Source organism: Ursus maritimus, unplaced genomic scaffold (genome assembly GCF_017311325.1).
Source record: "Ursus maritimus isolate PB19 unplaced genomic scaffold, ASM1731132v1 scaffold_7, whole genome shotgun sequence".
In the NCBI taxonomy this organism is placed as follows: domain Eukaryota; kingdom Metazoa; phylum Chordata; class Mammalia; order Carnivora; family Ursidae; genus Ursus; species Ursus maritimus.
Genome location: NW_024426885.1, coordinates 50,462,205 through 50,478,799, shown reverse-complemented (window position 1 = coordinate 50,478,799; position 16,595 = coordinate 50,462,205). Strand labels below are relative to the sequence as shown.

Here is a 16,595-nt window from a genome sequence, read left to right as displayed (position 1 = left end):
GGAGCCTGCTTCTTCCTCTCCCACTCCCCCTGCTTGTGTTCCCTCTCTCGCTGGCTGTCTCTGTCAAATAAGTAAATAAAATCTTAAAAACAAAAACAAAAATAGTGGAATGGAAGACAAAGCAAAGAATCAATGAGCCAGAAGCCAAAACTATGGAAATTATTCAATCTGAAAGAGAGGGGGTAGAGGAGAGACAGACAGAGAGAGTTTTAGATATCTTCAGATATGTAGGACTGTAGCAAAAGATCTAACATTTGGGACATCAGTGTCCCATCACTGGGACACTGAAAAAGTATGAGAAGAAGTAATGGTGGAAACCTTTCCAAATTTGTCAAAAAACATAAACCTGTAATTCAAGAAGCTGGATGATTCCCAAATAGGATAAACTCAGAGATATCTATACTAAGATGCATCATAATTAAGCTACTGAAAACTAAAGGTAAAGAAAATTCTCAAGAGCAGGCAGATAAAAATGACACCTTACCTGGAGGGAAAAACAATTTGAATTGTGGTGTATTTCTCATCAGAAAATATAAAGGCCAGAAGAAAGTGGCACAATATTTTCAAGTGCTGTCAATTCAGAGTCCTATAGCCAGCAAAAATATCCTTCAGAAATGAAGAAAAAATGAAGACATTCTCTGATGAAGGAAAAGTATTAGAATTTTTCACCAGCAGAACTATCCTAAAAGAACAAAAGGAAATTCTCTAAACAGAAAGGGAATAATAAGATGAGGAACTTAGAACAGCAGGAATAATAAATAGCACAGTAAGGAAAAATATGGGTAAATATAATAGGCTTTCTCTTCTTAATTTTTCTAAAATAATGTTTAATGATTTAAGCAATATTATAATACTGTCTTAGTGGTTCTAAATGAATACAGGGGAAATATTTAAAACAATTATAACTGGGAGAGAATGAAGGAACATAAAGGGAGATAAAGTCTCTGTTCTTCACTTGAACTGGTAAAATGACATAAATAGATCATGACAAGTTATATATATATAATGTAATACCTAGAGCAACCACAAAAAAACCTCTGTGAAGAGATACACTGGAAAACACTATAGGTAAATCAAAATGGAATTTTTAAAAAGTTAAGTAATCCACAGAAAGGTATCAGAGAGAAAAAGAAATGAAAAACAGGATGAAAAAACAGAAAACAAAAAATAAAATGGTAGGCTTAAACCCTAGCAGATCAATAATTACATTAAATAATAATGATCTAAATACAGTAATCAAAAGACAGAGATTGGAAGCATGGATTAAAAAACATCACCCAGGGGCGCCTGGGTGGCACAGTGGTTAAGCGTCTGCCTTCGGCTCAGGGCGTGATCCCGGCGCTCTGGAATCGAGTCCCACATCGGGCTCCTCTGCTAGGAGCCTGCTTCTTCCTCTCCCACTCCCCCTGCTTGTGTTCCCTCTCTCGCTGGCTGTCTCTATCTCTGTCAAATAAATAAATAAAATCTTAAAAAAAAAATAAAAAAATAAAAAATAAAAAACATCACCCAAGTATATGCTGCCTACACACACACATACACACACACACGCGCACACACACACACACACACTTCCATTTAAATGTAACGATATAGTCAGATTGAAAATAATAGTCTGGAAAATGATGTATTATGTAAATACAATCAAGAGTAAGCAGGAATAACTTACATGAAATAGACCAACACCAGTTACAACACCAATTACCACAATTTACTCAACATGAAACTGATATTTTGAATAGTCCTGTAACTATTAAGGATATTCAATTTATAATTAAAAAACTCCCAAATAAGAAATCTCCAGGTCCAGATGGTTTTAGTGGAGAATTCTACAAAATGTTTAAGGAAGAATTAACATTAATTTTATATAATCATTTCTAGAAAATAGATAAGAAAGGCACACTTCCCAATTCATTTCATGAAGCTAATATTACCCTGTCACTCAAACTCAACTGAGTCCATACCAAAAAAGAACACTACAAATCAATATCCCTCATAAATATAGATTTAAAAAATCCTTGAACAGATTAGCATACAGAATCTGGCAGTATATTAAAAGAAGTCTACACCATAACTAAGTTGGGTTAATTGCAGGGATTCAAAGTTGATTCAATATTCAAACAGTTATCAATGTAATCTGCCATATTAACAGACTAAAGAAAAAAAACCACATGATCATATCAATTGACACAACAAAATCTTTGACAATATTCAACACCATTCATGATTAAAAAAAAAAAACGCTCAGAAAAATAGGAATAGAGAACTTCCTCAACTTGATAAAGAGCAGCTACAAAAAGATCTACAACTAACATTATAATTAAGGCTTAATCCTTTCCCTCTTAAATTAATGAGGCACGGATGTTTGCTTTATTTAGTCAATGCAGTCCTGGAAGTTGTAGCCAGTGCAAAATGGCAAGAAAAGGAAACAAAAGGCTTGCAGATTAAAAAATAGTTTGGTACTACTGAGAAATGAAAACTTATATTTATACAGAAACCTTAACATGAAAGTTTATAGCAATTTATTCATAATAGCCAAACAAGGGGAAACCACCCAGATGTACTTCAGTGGGTGAAAAGTCAAACAGACTGATCTATCCATACGCTGGGATACTACTTGATGATAAAAAGGAACAAGCTAGGGGCACCTGGGTGGCCCAGTGAGTTACACTCCAATTTTAAAAAATATTTATTTATTTATTTATTTATTTATTTATTTATTTATTTGAGAGAGAGAGAGAGAGAGAGAGAGAGAGAGAGAGAAAGAGAGCATGGAGAGGGGAAGGGCGGAGGGAGAGAGAGAGTAAGAATCCTAAGCAGGCTCCCTGCTGAGCTCCCTGCTGAGCCAGACGAGGGAGGGGCCGGATCCCACAACACTTGAGATCATGACCTGAGCCAAAATCAAGAGTCAGACACTTAACTGACGGAGCCACCCAGGCGCACCTACCCACCTCCAATTTTTACGCTGCTATTTTCACATGTTTTAATTCTACATATATTTTACACCTCACATGATATTATAATTTTTCTATAGAAACCATATTCATTTTTCATTTGTTAGTGTACAGTTTATACTTCATTTTGGGTTCTTTCCACATCCTGGTTGACTTTTTTAAAAGTTTACATACAATAAACTTCATTTTTTGTTGTGTACTGTTCTATGGGTTTTGTCAAATGCATGGAGTCATGTATCCACCACCCAAGTCTTGATATAGAACAGTCTATCAGTTTCAAGATTTTGTCATGCTATCCCCTTCTAGGCACCTCTCTCCTTAACTCCAGTCCCTAGGTCTGGGTCTGACTTCTGGGTCCAACTTCTTTCACATAGAAATACACACTTAGGACTCATACGGGTTGTTGGGGGAGTCAGTAGTTTGTTCCTTTTTATTGCTGAGTAGTATTCAATTATATGGTTGCGCTCTACTTTGTTTATCCATTTGCTAGCCGAAAGACATCTGGGGTGCTTCCAGTTTGGGGTGATTATGAATAAAGCTCCTATAAACCTTCATTTATTATAAGCATAACACTTCATTTCTTTTGCATAAATACATAGGAGTAGGATTGCTGGGTCATTTGGTATGTATATGTTTAATTCTTTCAGAAATTGCCAAATTGTTTTCCAAAGTGACTATCGTTTTGTGTCTCCACCAGCAATATTCCAAGCTTCCAATTACTCCACATCCTCACCAGCACTTGGTATTGGCAGTCTTTTAAATTGTAGCCCTTCCAATAGGCACGTAGTATCTCATGATGGTTTTAATTTGCCTGTCCCTACTGACTAATTATGCTGAGTATCTGTTCTTGCGCTTGTTAGCCACCCATATATCTTCCTTGGTGAAGTATGTGTTCAGAATTTTTGGCACTTTAGAAATTGGGTTGCTTGTTTCTTTATTGTTGAGTTTTAAGAGTTATGTATATAATCTGCATATAAGTCTTTGTTAGAAATATGATTTGCAACTTTTTTTTTCCAGTCTATGGCTCACTTTTGAATTCCCTTAACAATGTCTTCTGCAAAGCAAGAGTTTTAAATTTTAATAAAGTTCAAATTAGCATTATTTTCTTCGTGGATCATGCTTTTATGGATTGTGCTTTTAGTATCTAGAACCTCTTTGCTGAATGTAGGGTCCTGCGGATTGTCTTTTGTATTTGTACTGAAGTTTGGTGGTTTCACATTTGACCTTTAGGTTTATGGTCCATTTTGAGTTAATTTTGAAAACATTTTGTTTTATTGAGATATAATTCACATACAATGAAATTTACTTTTTTGAAAGTGTACAATTAGATGGTTTTTAGAATATTCACAAGGTTATGCAACCATCTCCACTATCTAATTCCACTCTCTAATTCCAGAGCATTTCAGCATCTGCAGAGGAATCCCTGGAGCACATTAGCGGTCACTGCCCATTGCCCCTCCTCCAGTCCTAGGCAACTAGTAATCTACTTTTTGTCCTTATAGATTCTTTGACTTAGCGTAATGTTTTCAAGGTTCATCCATGTTGTAGCAGGTATTAGTACTTCATTCCTTTTAATGGCTGAATAATGTTTTATTGTATGGATATATGCATTTTATTTACCCATTCATCATTCTATGGACATTTGGGGTTGTTTTCACTTTTTGGCTACTATGAGTAATGCTGCTATGAACATTCATGTACAAGTGTGATCATACACTTTTGGTTATCTTGGGTAGATACCTAGGAGTAGTTGAGTTAATTTTTATATAAGGCGGGAGGCATGGCTTGAGGATTTTTTTGTTTTGATTTTTTGTTGTTTGCATATGGACATCTAATTAATCCAGCACCATTTATTGAAATAACTATCCTTTCTCCATTGAATTGTCTTTGACCTTTGTCAAAAATCTGTTGAATTTATTTTTAGATTCCGTTTTGTTCCAATTTTCTCTGTGTCTTTTTGCTAATGCCACATTGTCTCGATCAGTGTAGTAAGCCTTGAAGTTAAGTAGTTCACGTCCTGCAATATTCTTCCTTTTCAAAATTGTTTTGGTTATTCGAGCTCCTTTGCCTTTCTTACATACATTTTAGAATCAGTCTGTCATGATCTTTTATTTTACTTATTTTTATTTTTTTTAAAGAATTTGTTTATTTATTTGTCAGAAAGAGAGAGAGAGAGAGCACAGCAGGGGGAGTGGCAGGCAGAGGGAGAAGCAGGCTCCCCGCTGAGCAAGGAGCCCAATCCGGGACTCCATCCCAGGACCCTGGGATCAGGACCTGAGCGAAGGCAGACGCTTTACTGACTGAACCACCCAGGTGTCCCAGTAGTGAATTTTTAAAGTATACTGACATTTTGATTGGGATTGCATTGTATGTATAGATCATTTGGGGTGAGGGGTAGAATTGCGTTTTATCAATATTTCCAATCCATAAGCATGGGTTAGCTCCGCATTTATTTAGGCCTTCTTTAATTTCTTTCGTCGTATTTTGTAGTTTTCAACACACAGATCATGCACATATCTGTTACATTTACAACCCAGTCTTTCACTTTTGCGGTGCTATTGTAAATGGTTTTGCTTTTAAAATTTTTGATTCAGGGGCGCCTGGGTAGCGCAGTCGTTAAAGCGTCTGCCTTCAGCTCAGGGCGTGATCCCGGCGTTCCGGGATCGAGTCCCATATCGGGCTCCTCTGCTGGGAGCCTGCTTCTTCCTCTCTCACTCTCCTGCTGTGTTCTCTCTCTCGCTGGCTGTCTCTCTGTCACATAAATAAATAAAATCTTAAAAAAAAAAATAAATAAAATTTTTGATTCATCATTCACTGCTGGTACTTAAAAATACAATAAATTTTTGTTTATTTTTATTTTTTTTAAAGATTTAATTTAATTTATTTATTTATGTGACAGAGAGACAGTCAGCGAGAGAGGGAACACAAGCAGGGGGAGCGGGAGAGGAAGAAGCAGGCTCATAGCGGAGGAGCCTGATGTGGGGCTCGATCCCATAATGCCAGGATCACGCCCTGAGCCAAAGGCAGGCGCTTAACGACTTTGCTACCCAGGCGCCCTAAATTTTTGTTTATTGACCTTTTATACTGTGACCTTGCTAAACTCACTTATTAGCAGGAGGGTGTTTTTTGGTTTTTTGGTTTTTTAGATTATTTGGAATTTTTTCTCTAGATAATATATTCATTTTAATTTTACACACATTTTGACTCTTCCTGTTGCTCTTCATTCCTTCCTGAATATCTTTGATTTCATCTGAGATTACCTTCCTTCTGCAGGTGGGACTTTCTTTAGATCTTTTTTTTTTTTTTAAAGATTTTTTATTTATTGGACAGAGATAGAGACAGCCAGCGAGAGAGGGAACACAAGCAGGGGGAGTGGGAGAGGAAGAAGCAGGCTCATAGCGGAGGAGCCTGATGTGGGGCTCGATCCCAGAACACCGGGATCACGCCCTGAGCCGAAGGCAAATGCTTAACCGCTGTGCCACCAGGCGCCCCTAGATCTTTTTTTTTTTAACGTGGGTCTGTTGCTTATTTTAATTTTTCTTTCTGAAAATGTCTTTATTTCCATTTGTTTTGAAAAAAATATTTTTGCAAGATATCTCATTCTAAGTTGGCAGTTATTTTCTTTTAGGACTTGAATGATATCCTTCATTGTTCTAGCCTCCATTGTGTCTAGAGAGAACTCCGTAATTATCATTGTTACTACTTTGAGGGTAATATTTCTTTTTTTCTCCTCTGTTTTTTTAAGGTTTTGCTTTGCCTTTGTCTTTCCGCAGTTTTATTCTGACGTGCCAAAGGTGTGGATGTGGTTTTCTTTGTATTTATCCTGCCTGGGCTTCTTAGCATTTCTTGAATGCATGGCGTGGTGTTTTTAATTTTTTTAAAAAAATTCTTAATCAAGGGGCACCCAGGTGGTGCAGTCAGTTAAACGCGGACTCTTGGTTTCGGCTCAGGTCATGATCTCAGGGTTGAGATTGAGCCCCACATAGGGCTTTGTGCTCAGGGGGAAGTCAGCTTGGGATTCTCTCTCCCTCTCCCTCTGCCCCCCCCCAATAAATAAATAAATAAATAAATAAATAAAGAATAAGCCTTTAAAAATTTAGTCAATAATCTCTTCAAATACTGCTTTTGTTTATTTTCTCTCTCCTCCCTCTCCTCTAGTTACACATATATTATGCTTTTTAAATTGTGTTCCATATCTTTAACTTCCTTTCTGTATTGTCCTTTTTTTTCTCCCTTTGCTCCAGTCTGTATGTTTTCTACTGATCTATCAGTAAAGAGTTTCTAGTCCTCTCTTCAGCTGTGTCCATTTTGTTATTAAACTCATCTCTCCAGTTCTTAATTTCAGTTATTGTATTTTTCAGTTTTAAAGTTTCTTGATTTTTTTTCTACTTGATTTTCTGGGATAGATTCCAGTTTTCCACTGAAATTCTTTACTTGTAATTTACTTTCTTAAATGTATCGATGACAGTTATCTTAAAATTGTATCTGATAATTCCCATATGAATCACCTGTAAATCTTTTTTTATTATTTGGTCTTTTGCTGGTTTTGTTCACTTGGGTTTGTCTCCTGTTAAGTCTGGTAACTTTTGACTGAATGATTAACACTGTGGATAATAAATTATAGTGGGAATTTGAGCTTGAATGTAATCTTCCTCCAGAGAAGTTTTCCTTTTATTTTAGGTCAGGGTGAGATCATCTTAATCTGATTTTAGATTGAGCTGGTTTGAATCTGGGTTTCAGCTTTTGTGATGGTTCTATTTACATATCCTAGAAGTAAGGTTAGTCCTTACTTTTAGGGTATAACTTGCCAGGCATCCTGACTGAACGCTAGGGGTTTGCTAAGGTTCCTGGACTTAGGACAGCCCAGAATTCTTTTTTTAAAAAAATCTCCTCAGTCCCAGAAGACTCCTGAGTATCTACTCGGCTTCCGGGCCCCTCAGATGTTTGCTTCCAAATCTACAAATGCCTGCAAAAGAAAAATGTAGCCAGCGGTCAGGTTCACACGAATGTACTTTTTTTGTCTTGATATTCTTGGCCTCTCAAGTCTTCATTGTCTTGGTAACTTTTCTTTGTGTTAAAACTTGCTTTCCTAGTTGTTTTTGGCAAAGAGGGTGGTCTGATACAAGCTAATGCACCATATCCAGAAGCAAAATGGAGAGCGTGGACCTTGGAGCCAAACCTGCGGTATTCAAATCTCAACTCCATCATTTATGAGCCCTGTGATTATGAACAAGTATTAGCTTTTTTGAGCCTCACTTTTCTTTCTCTCTTCTCTTCTCTTCCTTTTCCCTTCCCTTCTCTTCCCTCCCCTCCCCTTCCCTTTCTTCCCTTCCCTTCCCTCACCCCCTTCCCTTTCTTCCCTTCCCTTCCTTCTCTTTCTCCCCTCCCCTCCCCTCCCCTCCCCTCCTCTCCTCTCTTCTACCTCTCCTCTCCTCTTCTCTCTTCTCTTTTCTTCTCAGGAAAGAGAGTGTGATGAGCAGTGTGGGGAGGGGCAAAGGGAAAGGGAGAGAGACAATCTTAAGCAGGCTCTACACTCAGCATGAAGCCTGACATGGGGCTCAATCCCATCACCCTGAGATCATGACCTGAGCTGAAACCAAGAGTCTGACACTTAATGGACTGAGCCACCCAGATGCCCCAAACCTCCCTTTTCTTATCTCTAAAGTAGTGATAACAGTAGCCACTTTATAGGGGTATTGTGATGATTAACAAGAACATATAATATACTTTTAAAAAATATATAATGTAATGTAATATATATCCAGACACTAGAAGAGTGTCTGGAATCCAAAAAATGCTGTATTGTTATTTGCTGTTATTATTTTCACTTGGTCTTCTTTCCAGTGAGTACTGTTTTCCATCGTGGTATATCATTCCCACATCCTTCATAGGCTGCACTGGCTAGCAGGTGGAGTCCAAACTCTAGATCTGCGGTTCTCACCCTTCGTGGAATATTAGAATAACCTGTGATCACCTTTTAAACTCTAAGCCCTGAGTTGAACCAGGACAATTACATTAAAATGTTTGAGGTGGGGTATAGATATCAATCAGTATTTTTATTTATTTTTTTTTAATTTTTTTTAAAGATTTTATTTATTTATTCGACAGAGATAGAGACAGCCAGCGAGAGAGGGAACACAAGCAGGGGGAGTGGGAGAGGAAGAAGCAGGCTCACAGCAGAGGAGCCTGATGTGGGGCTCGATCCCATAACGTCAGGATCACGCCCTGAGCCGAAGGCAGACGCTTAACCACTGTGCCACCCAGGCGCCCCTCAATCAGTATTTTTAAAAGAGGGCCCAGGTTATTCTATTGTTCAATCAAGATTGAAAACCTCTGTTTTACTTCCTAGCTTTCAAGGTCCCTTATAGTCCAGCCCCAACCTATCTTTCTAATGACCCTTCCCTGCTTCCCAGCTTGAGCAAGCCCCTGCTGCAAGCCCAGTGACTCAAGGTCCAGGCTTCCACCTGCATCATCTCCTATCAAGGCAGAGGCCCAAAGGCTGATGGTTATCTCTTCCCCCTCCCTTTCAAGGTAGTGCAGGTGGAGACCCAAGCCTGTGCTTTTGTCATTGTGTCCTCCCTCTTGGCCTTTATCTTCTTACCATAACTTGAATATGTTTCATGGTAAATTTTATCTTTTTTTTTTTTTTAACATAACTTGTTCCTGGCAAGTTTTGATCTTTCTCCTCCTCCTCCTCCTCCTCCTCCTTCTTCTTCTTCTTCTTTTTCTTTTTTTAGTCCTTTCTACTTCTCCTTGCAGGACCGTCTTTTCACCTTTCTTTTCCCAAGACTAAGCCAGCCTCCACTTCTGCCTAGAAACACACAATTTGCTTACCTGGCCTTGTTAGCTGGTAACGGCACAGTAGCTCATTTCCAGGGATGGGGCTTGAGACACCTGCCCGGCCCTCAGGAACCAACATGGATAGACATCATGCTTATTCTTACCTCCACTCTTTGCTTGTGCGTTGCCCTCTACCCCTACCCCTTCTCTGCCAATTTGAAATCTACCCAGTGTTCATGTTTCACTTACTCCATGAAGCCTACTCCACATGAATTACCCATTCTTTGGAGAAACTACAAACATGGATTGAGTACCAGCTCTGCTTTGTGGCTCCTTCTGGGAGGGAGCAACTTCAGTTGACCCTCTGTTGTGTCTCCATACCAAGCCTTCTCTCAAGTCATTCTTTCTCTCCCATGAATTTGCCTCCCTGTCTTTATTCAAGGACTTGTTGAAACATCTCCTCTAAGAAGGCTTTTTGGTTTGTTTGTAGGAGTATGCTTCTCACATTGCTAAAAATTATCCAAGGTAGCTCTATCAAAGGAGGAGGAATGGGGCTAAGGATGGGGATCTTGGTTGGCCAAAGGCACCAGGTGACTTGGCAGTGGGCGAGGGCGGAGCATTAGAATGGAGACGGGAGAGACTCCGAAAAACTTAATAGATATGTCTCCCAGGCTATACTGTGAATGCGTAGTTACCTGCTTAGTGTATGCCATTAATGGAAGAAGTTTTAGGCACAGCAATGCTGGTGGGGGAGGTATTTTGTCAAGAGCTAAGGAGAGAGCCCACCGATAGGTGTCTATTCTGCCAGTACACGGGGCAGGTGTCTGCCAGCAGGGAGCCAAGACCCCTTTCAGGGACACAGAGTTCCTGTCTGGAAAGAAGGAGACTGGGATGGGGGTGGGGTGGGGAAGGGGATGGGTGTGCTAGGGAATGGTTTTCAACATTTCGGTGCTACTTAAGTTATGAAGACATAGCATGTAGGTCTTTGTGTCACCCAACTGTGTTTCTCCTGAGCCCGTGCGGAGGTGGTTTGTAAAGCTCTGTGACCCAGAGTGGCTCCCGGGCTACTTCCCTGCTTGGACAGGGGGTAAGAACAAATGACATGAGATTTAAAGTACTAATAATTGAAGAGAGTGAAGGGGAACAGGTCTTTCAACTCTGCTGGTGGGAGTACAAATTTGTCCAGCCTTTTTGGAGGCACATGGACAGTATGAATCAAAAATCTTAAAAATGCTCATATACTGACCCAGAAATTCTACTTCCAGGAATACATTCTAAAGAAAAGCTGGACAGGTGTACAAGCTCTATGTATAATGACATTCATTTTAATTTTGTTCACAATGGTGGACAACTGAAAACCACCCAGATGTTTAGCAATCATGGATTTGATATCAAATGGGGGTATCTTCATGGAATACTATGTGGCTATGAAAAAAGACACTGCTGCTCCTATTTATTGATATGGGAAGGTGTTTATAATATTTCAAGTGAGAAAAGCAGGTCCCAGAGCTACATTCACTATGATCTACTTTTATAGATAAAAGTAGATATAGTCATTTATTGCAGCAAATGTTTTTCTCCCAGACCATTATTTTATTGAAGATGACCTTATGCTGAGACTACAGCATGAGGAGGCCCAGTTTTATACAAGGTCACTTATCACTACGGTGTTGAAACAGAGGCAGAGTACGTAAATTACTTTGCATAGTGCCTGACAGAGCAGGTACATAGAGGTAGAAAGTCTCTTAAACTGCTCCAAGAAAAGCTCCCTCTAGGATGGTTTGACATTTTAAAAAAGATTTTATTTGTTTGTTTGATACACAGAGAGAGAGTGGAGCGAGGAGCCTGATGCAGGGCTCAATCCCAGGACCCCAGGATCACGACCTGAGCTGAAGGCAGGTGCTTAACTGACTGAGCCACCCAGGCACCCCTGGTTTGACACTTTAATAGAATAAAAAGTATGATACAAAAATCGGCAAAGTTCTGTGGCCAGAAAGCATATGGTTATGATCTCAATTTTGAAAAAAAAATAGTACATGCATCCATATAAAAAGTCTATTAAGATATAAACAAAAAACAAAAATGGTAAGAGTGTTTGAGTAGTGTTGGATTAAGGGGGTGATTTTTATGTCTCTGTTTTTGCTTTCATACACCCAACCCCATGTGATAGAACAGACTGTCTTTATTACTGTCCTTCTCTTCACTCAAAGTTAAAAAAAAAAAGACTTTAATTACTGATATAAAGTAAAACAATTACTTGTTGGTTGGCTGAGAATTGCTAGAAATTAATAAATAGTTTGGAAATTATTTAGTAAATTCTAATTACTTAGCAAAAGTAATTAAAATATTTATAAGTGAACACCCATAAAACACCACTGAGCAAATACATTACTCAATAAATGGTTTAATTAGTATTTCATTACTAGAAATTAATCTCAGTAACCAAATATTACTACAAATTACATGTAGGATGGACAACTTATTTTACTGCTATTAATGATTTCAATTACTAAGTTTGTGCTAGTCTAATTCCTCCCCTGCTTCTCCCACCCTCCTCCTGCACCCACCCAGGTGACTTCCCACTTCCCACACACTGGGCCTGGTGTAGGAGGTTAGGGCTGCTCCAACAGCTTCCACATTGTTGGGAATCCCCAGATTAACAATTTCTCTCGGCTTATTTCCCAGTTGTTTGGCTGAAATACTGGCCCTGGGTGCTTCTTAAATCCGCTAGAATCAGACTCCCGGGGCTGGTGGACTTCTTCCCACAGATGCACTCTCTTCTAGAGTCTTCTAGGTTATTCAGCTGGGCTGCAAGTTTCAATTCCTTCCCCATGCCTGTGCCAAGGTCCCTCTGGCACTGGCTTGCATTCCTGGTTCAGTGCTCAGGCTGGGTCGGTGGGGGTCAGGTCCGGGTACCACTAAGTCATAGAAGGGCCACTTCATGCAGATTAGAAGGAGTCCTTTCTTCCAGACAGATGCAGTCACATACTGGGGAGGGTTTCAGCCCCATGTGTTCCTTGCTTAAGTTCTCAAGGAGCAAACTCTGAGGCTTGAGATTTGTGTGTGGTAGTCTTTTTTTTTTTTTTTTTTATTCGACAAAGATAGAGACAGCCAGCGAGAGAGGGAACACAAGCAGGGGAGTGGAGAGGAAGAAGCAGGCTCCCAGCGGAGGAGCCTGATGTGGGGCTTGATCCCATAACGCTGGGATCACGCCCTGAGCCAAAGGCAGACGCTTAACCGCTGTGCCACCCAGGCGCCCGTGTGTGGTAGTCTTACTGGGGAGTGCTCTCAGGGACTGAGGGAGGTAGGACTGGGCAGAAGGAGAAGCGAACAGCAGCCCCATGGGAGGCTCTGAAGCTGGGATGATTTTTCAAAAATGTCCTGCATTGAGGCAAGGAGGGGGGCAGGCCTTTGCCATTTCAAATGACCAGACAGCAGGTCAGACGTCACTCTGGGGAATGATGTGCCTCTCTCTGGCTGAGGTCAAGTCCTGGAGAGGGACTCAGCTGTCAGCTCTGAACACTCCCAGCAGCTGGAGGAATGAGTGCCTGTGCTTGGAAGGAGGAGTATGGGCAGCTGGTATCCACTACAGCCACATCTGGAGGCCTGCTGGGAGTGGCCTGAGGCCAGGAGTTGAATGGGCATGAGTTGTCCCATTGTTCTCCTGGGGCTGGGAGGGGTCTTACCTCTGGAGTTAGGGTGGACCCCTGCTTACGCCTAGACTATAAGCTTCATGAGGGCAGGTCCCTGTCTCATGGTATTCTCTGAATTTAACACAGTTTGTGGCTCAGTTAATATTTGCTGATTGAATTTATAGTAGTAAAGACAAACTGTCACTCAAATGCATTAATATAAACTGTGATACACTTGACAAAGGGAAATACAGAGTATCCGATCTAGGAGGGGGTCAGGGTAGCTCCCCCAAAGAAATGGGTAAGAGTGACCCAGGCAAAGTTAGGTGGGGTGGGGTGCTTCCCAAGCCCTCCCCTGGACAGGCATTCACTCCTGCCAGCTCCTAAGCAGGTCTTCTGGGTGGAGAGAGAGGACCTGAGAGGTCACACTCTCTGAATTTCTGCTGTCATCTGCTGCGGAAATGTATCCTTTGTCCTTATCACAGCCTTATCTTGTATAAGATTCTTGTGTCAGAGACCTTTACCACCAGACCTCAGCTCAACCACAGAGGCCGGAATTTGCCTGTACCTGGCAGGTGCTCTCTGGAGAGCGAGACATAGGCGAGCTGTCACAGCTGGAGGCAGCGATCAGCCTGGATTGCCCACAGGGCGCCACGCACGTGGACGCCACGTGTTGTGGAGGAACCGAGACTGGTAGCAACTGGGCTGTAAAACATCTAAACCCCTGTTTCCTATTTGTCCTTCTCCCTATCCTGCTTCGCCCCGAGCCGAGCCTATCTCCAGAGACCTCATTGCGCGAGGATTCCTCATTGCGCGAGGATTCCTCACTGCCCAGGATGGTGCCCTACTCCTTTCTCCTCCACGCACCTCATTGCGCGAGGATTCCTCATTGCGCGAGGATTCCTCATTGCGCGAGGATTCCTCATTGCGCGAGGATTCCTCATTGCGCGAGGATTCCTCATTGCGCGAGGATTCCTCATTGCGCGAGGATTCCTCATTGCGCGAGGATTCCTCACTGCCCAGGATGGTGCCCTACTCCTTTCTCCTCCACGCATGCGCAGGCGTCCTCTTTTCGCTGCCCGCCCACCACGCCACTCACGAAACCCACGGAGGCCCCTCCCTGGAGTTCTTCCTGGCAACTCCGGGTCAGACTAGGCTCATCCCTTTGTGCGTTTCTACAGCCCTCAGCTGTAGAGTCTTCAGGGCAGCGACTGCTTTAGAAGCCCCGGGCACGGTAGCATGCCTGCCTGCTAGAGAGCCACGAGGTTGCGGAGAGGCTGGAGGAGAAGTCAGGTCCTGAAAGAAGATCCGGTAAGTGCATCCCTGTCCTGATGTTCTGGTGGGTGGCCGGCAGTGTCAGCGGTGGGCTGGATGACACCTGCTGGTCTCCCAGGCAGGTACACTGGGAGGGGTGCCCCAGGCCTGGCTGCTGCAGGTGGTGGCAGAACATGAAGGGGGGGGCGGGCCTTCTGCTCAGGGGAATCCCAGGTCCTTGGGTGGGCGCTTCTTGCCTGGGGCACCGAGAGGGCCGTAAGGATGCAGGGGCTCCGCTGGGAGGGCTCCTGGGGTTATTGGGCAGGCACCCTGGGGCCCTGTGCCGCCTGGGAGGATTGTAGGAGGAAGGGTGTCCTATCTTTCCCCTCTTCGTTGCTTCAACATTCCAATTTTGTTCAAGGTTATAGTGTTTTAGCTCCAGACCATAGGCTCACTTCCGCAGACTTGCTTGCGGTGAGGGAAGGCATATGACACCGTTCGCACCGACAGGGCACAAGCTGAAACCTGGGGGCTCTAGGAAGGCTTTTCTTTCCTGATAAAAGGCATTGGATACTGCTGATGCTGCCCCTTGTTGCTCTTCCTCCTTTCTGCCTCGAATGCACAGTTGAAAGACTGGAGCTGCAGCAGCCATCAGCCTCCATGAGGGAAAGACCAAGAGAACTGTAGTAATACCAGCCATGAGCTGGCAAACCAATGCCGGTAACCCTCAGAACCTCACTTCTGTCAGGTGAAAATAATAAATCTCTCTTTAGCCTGCTGTAGATTGGTATGGTTACTTGCAGCTGAACACAGTTCTAACTAGGGGAACTTAGATGGTATCAGCCTGATTGCAAAGATGCTGATGGTAATACCCAGAGTAATCCAGACATTCCTGGGCTTCAGCAGCCAGTGGCCATGAGTGAGGTTATGGTACCTGCTGCCACTAGCTCCGCCCCTCCTCCAGTCCTTCATCCTTTAAAGCCTCATTCTGTAACTCCATTTAGCCACCTGTCTTATTAAGAAAGTATCTGGATGTGACATTGATATATCAGTCGTGTTAACTTCGTGTAATGGAGTTCCTAGTAAGGCAAAATAAGATTTTCCAGCAAATAAGTAATGTGTCTTTTCTTAGTTATGGAACTCTGAGGTACATAGGCAAACACATTGCTTTGGAGGCCTGAAGACCACATGTGGCTCTTATTCTCAGGGTCGTGAATTCGAGCCCAGGTTGGTGTAGAGATTATTTAAATAAATGAACTTTAAAAAATTGCTCTGGGAAAAAGAGTGCAACAAGGAATACTGTGATTCTAAGAAGGGTTTGGTGTGCATAGGTGGGGGTATTTTTAGGGCCAGATAGCCTCCTAGGAGGACTGGGGTAAAGACTCTGACTGACCCTTCCCTCTTTGAGGTTGCAGATTATTAGATCAATTTCTAATGACCTGAAAAGATAGAAAGGACCCCAGAGGGGAAACTCACCATCGGGAAGTGGGGTGTGTGAAGAGGTGAACCAAGCTAATATCAGAGGTTAGATGTTTGTTGGGGGGTGGGGGTCTGGTGTCCACCTACTAGGTTGCTGGGCAGAAACCCTTCTGATCCAGACACTCTGGCAGTGGTCATGCTGTGGGAATAATGGCTGCACAGAGTGTGAAATAAAAGACTTGCAGCCTGGAACCCAAGTGTGGGGCCCAGGTGTGCTGTGTGTGCCCAGGGATTGTGCAAGCAAGGGCAGCCCTGAGCTGTGGACACGGAGGTGTCAAACTGTACAGGACCTGTTTTCAACAGTGACCCCTGGTGGCAGCAGGCTGTTATGACTGTTCGGTTCTGTCTCTGCCAGGCTTTTAGAGACAGGTGCTGCTGTACTGAGTAAGCATCTCCAGTTCTTTTTTTTTTTTAATATATTTTTTTATTATGTTAGTCACCATACAGTACATCCCTGGTTTTTGATGTAAAGTTCGATGATTCATTAGTTGCGTATAAC

At 42.2% G+C, this 16,595-nt stretch overlaps 1 long non-coding RNA gene across 4 annotated transcripts in view; it reads left to right on the top strand.

Annotated features, from left to right (window-relative positions):
• The window catches only part of LOC103667848, a 67,924-nt gene extending 52,393 nt beyond the window's left edge, over nucleotides 1-15,531 (top strand). For 2 of the 4 annotated variants that reach the window (XR_569877.2, XR_569879.2), the window contains one exon: nucleotides 8,045-8,254. This is a non-coding gene — a long non-coding RNA (uncharacterized LOC103667848). Of the gene's footprint in view, nucleotides 1-8,044; nucleotides 8,255-11,555; nucleotides 11,586-14,544; nucleotides 14,675-15,242 lie in introns of those variants that run through there. The other 2 variants (XR_569878.2, XR_569880.2) reach the window with 2 other exon arrangements.
• The last annotated feature ends 1,064 nt before the right edge of the window (nucleotides 15,532-16,595 follow it).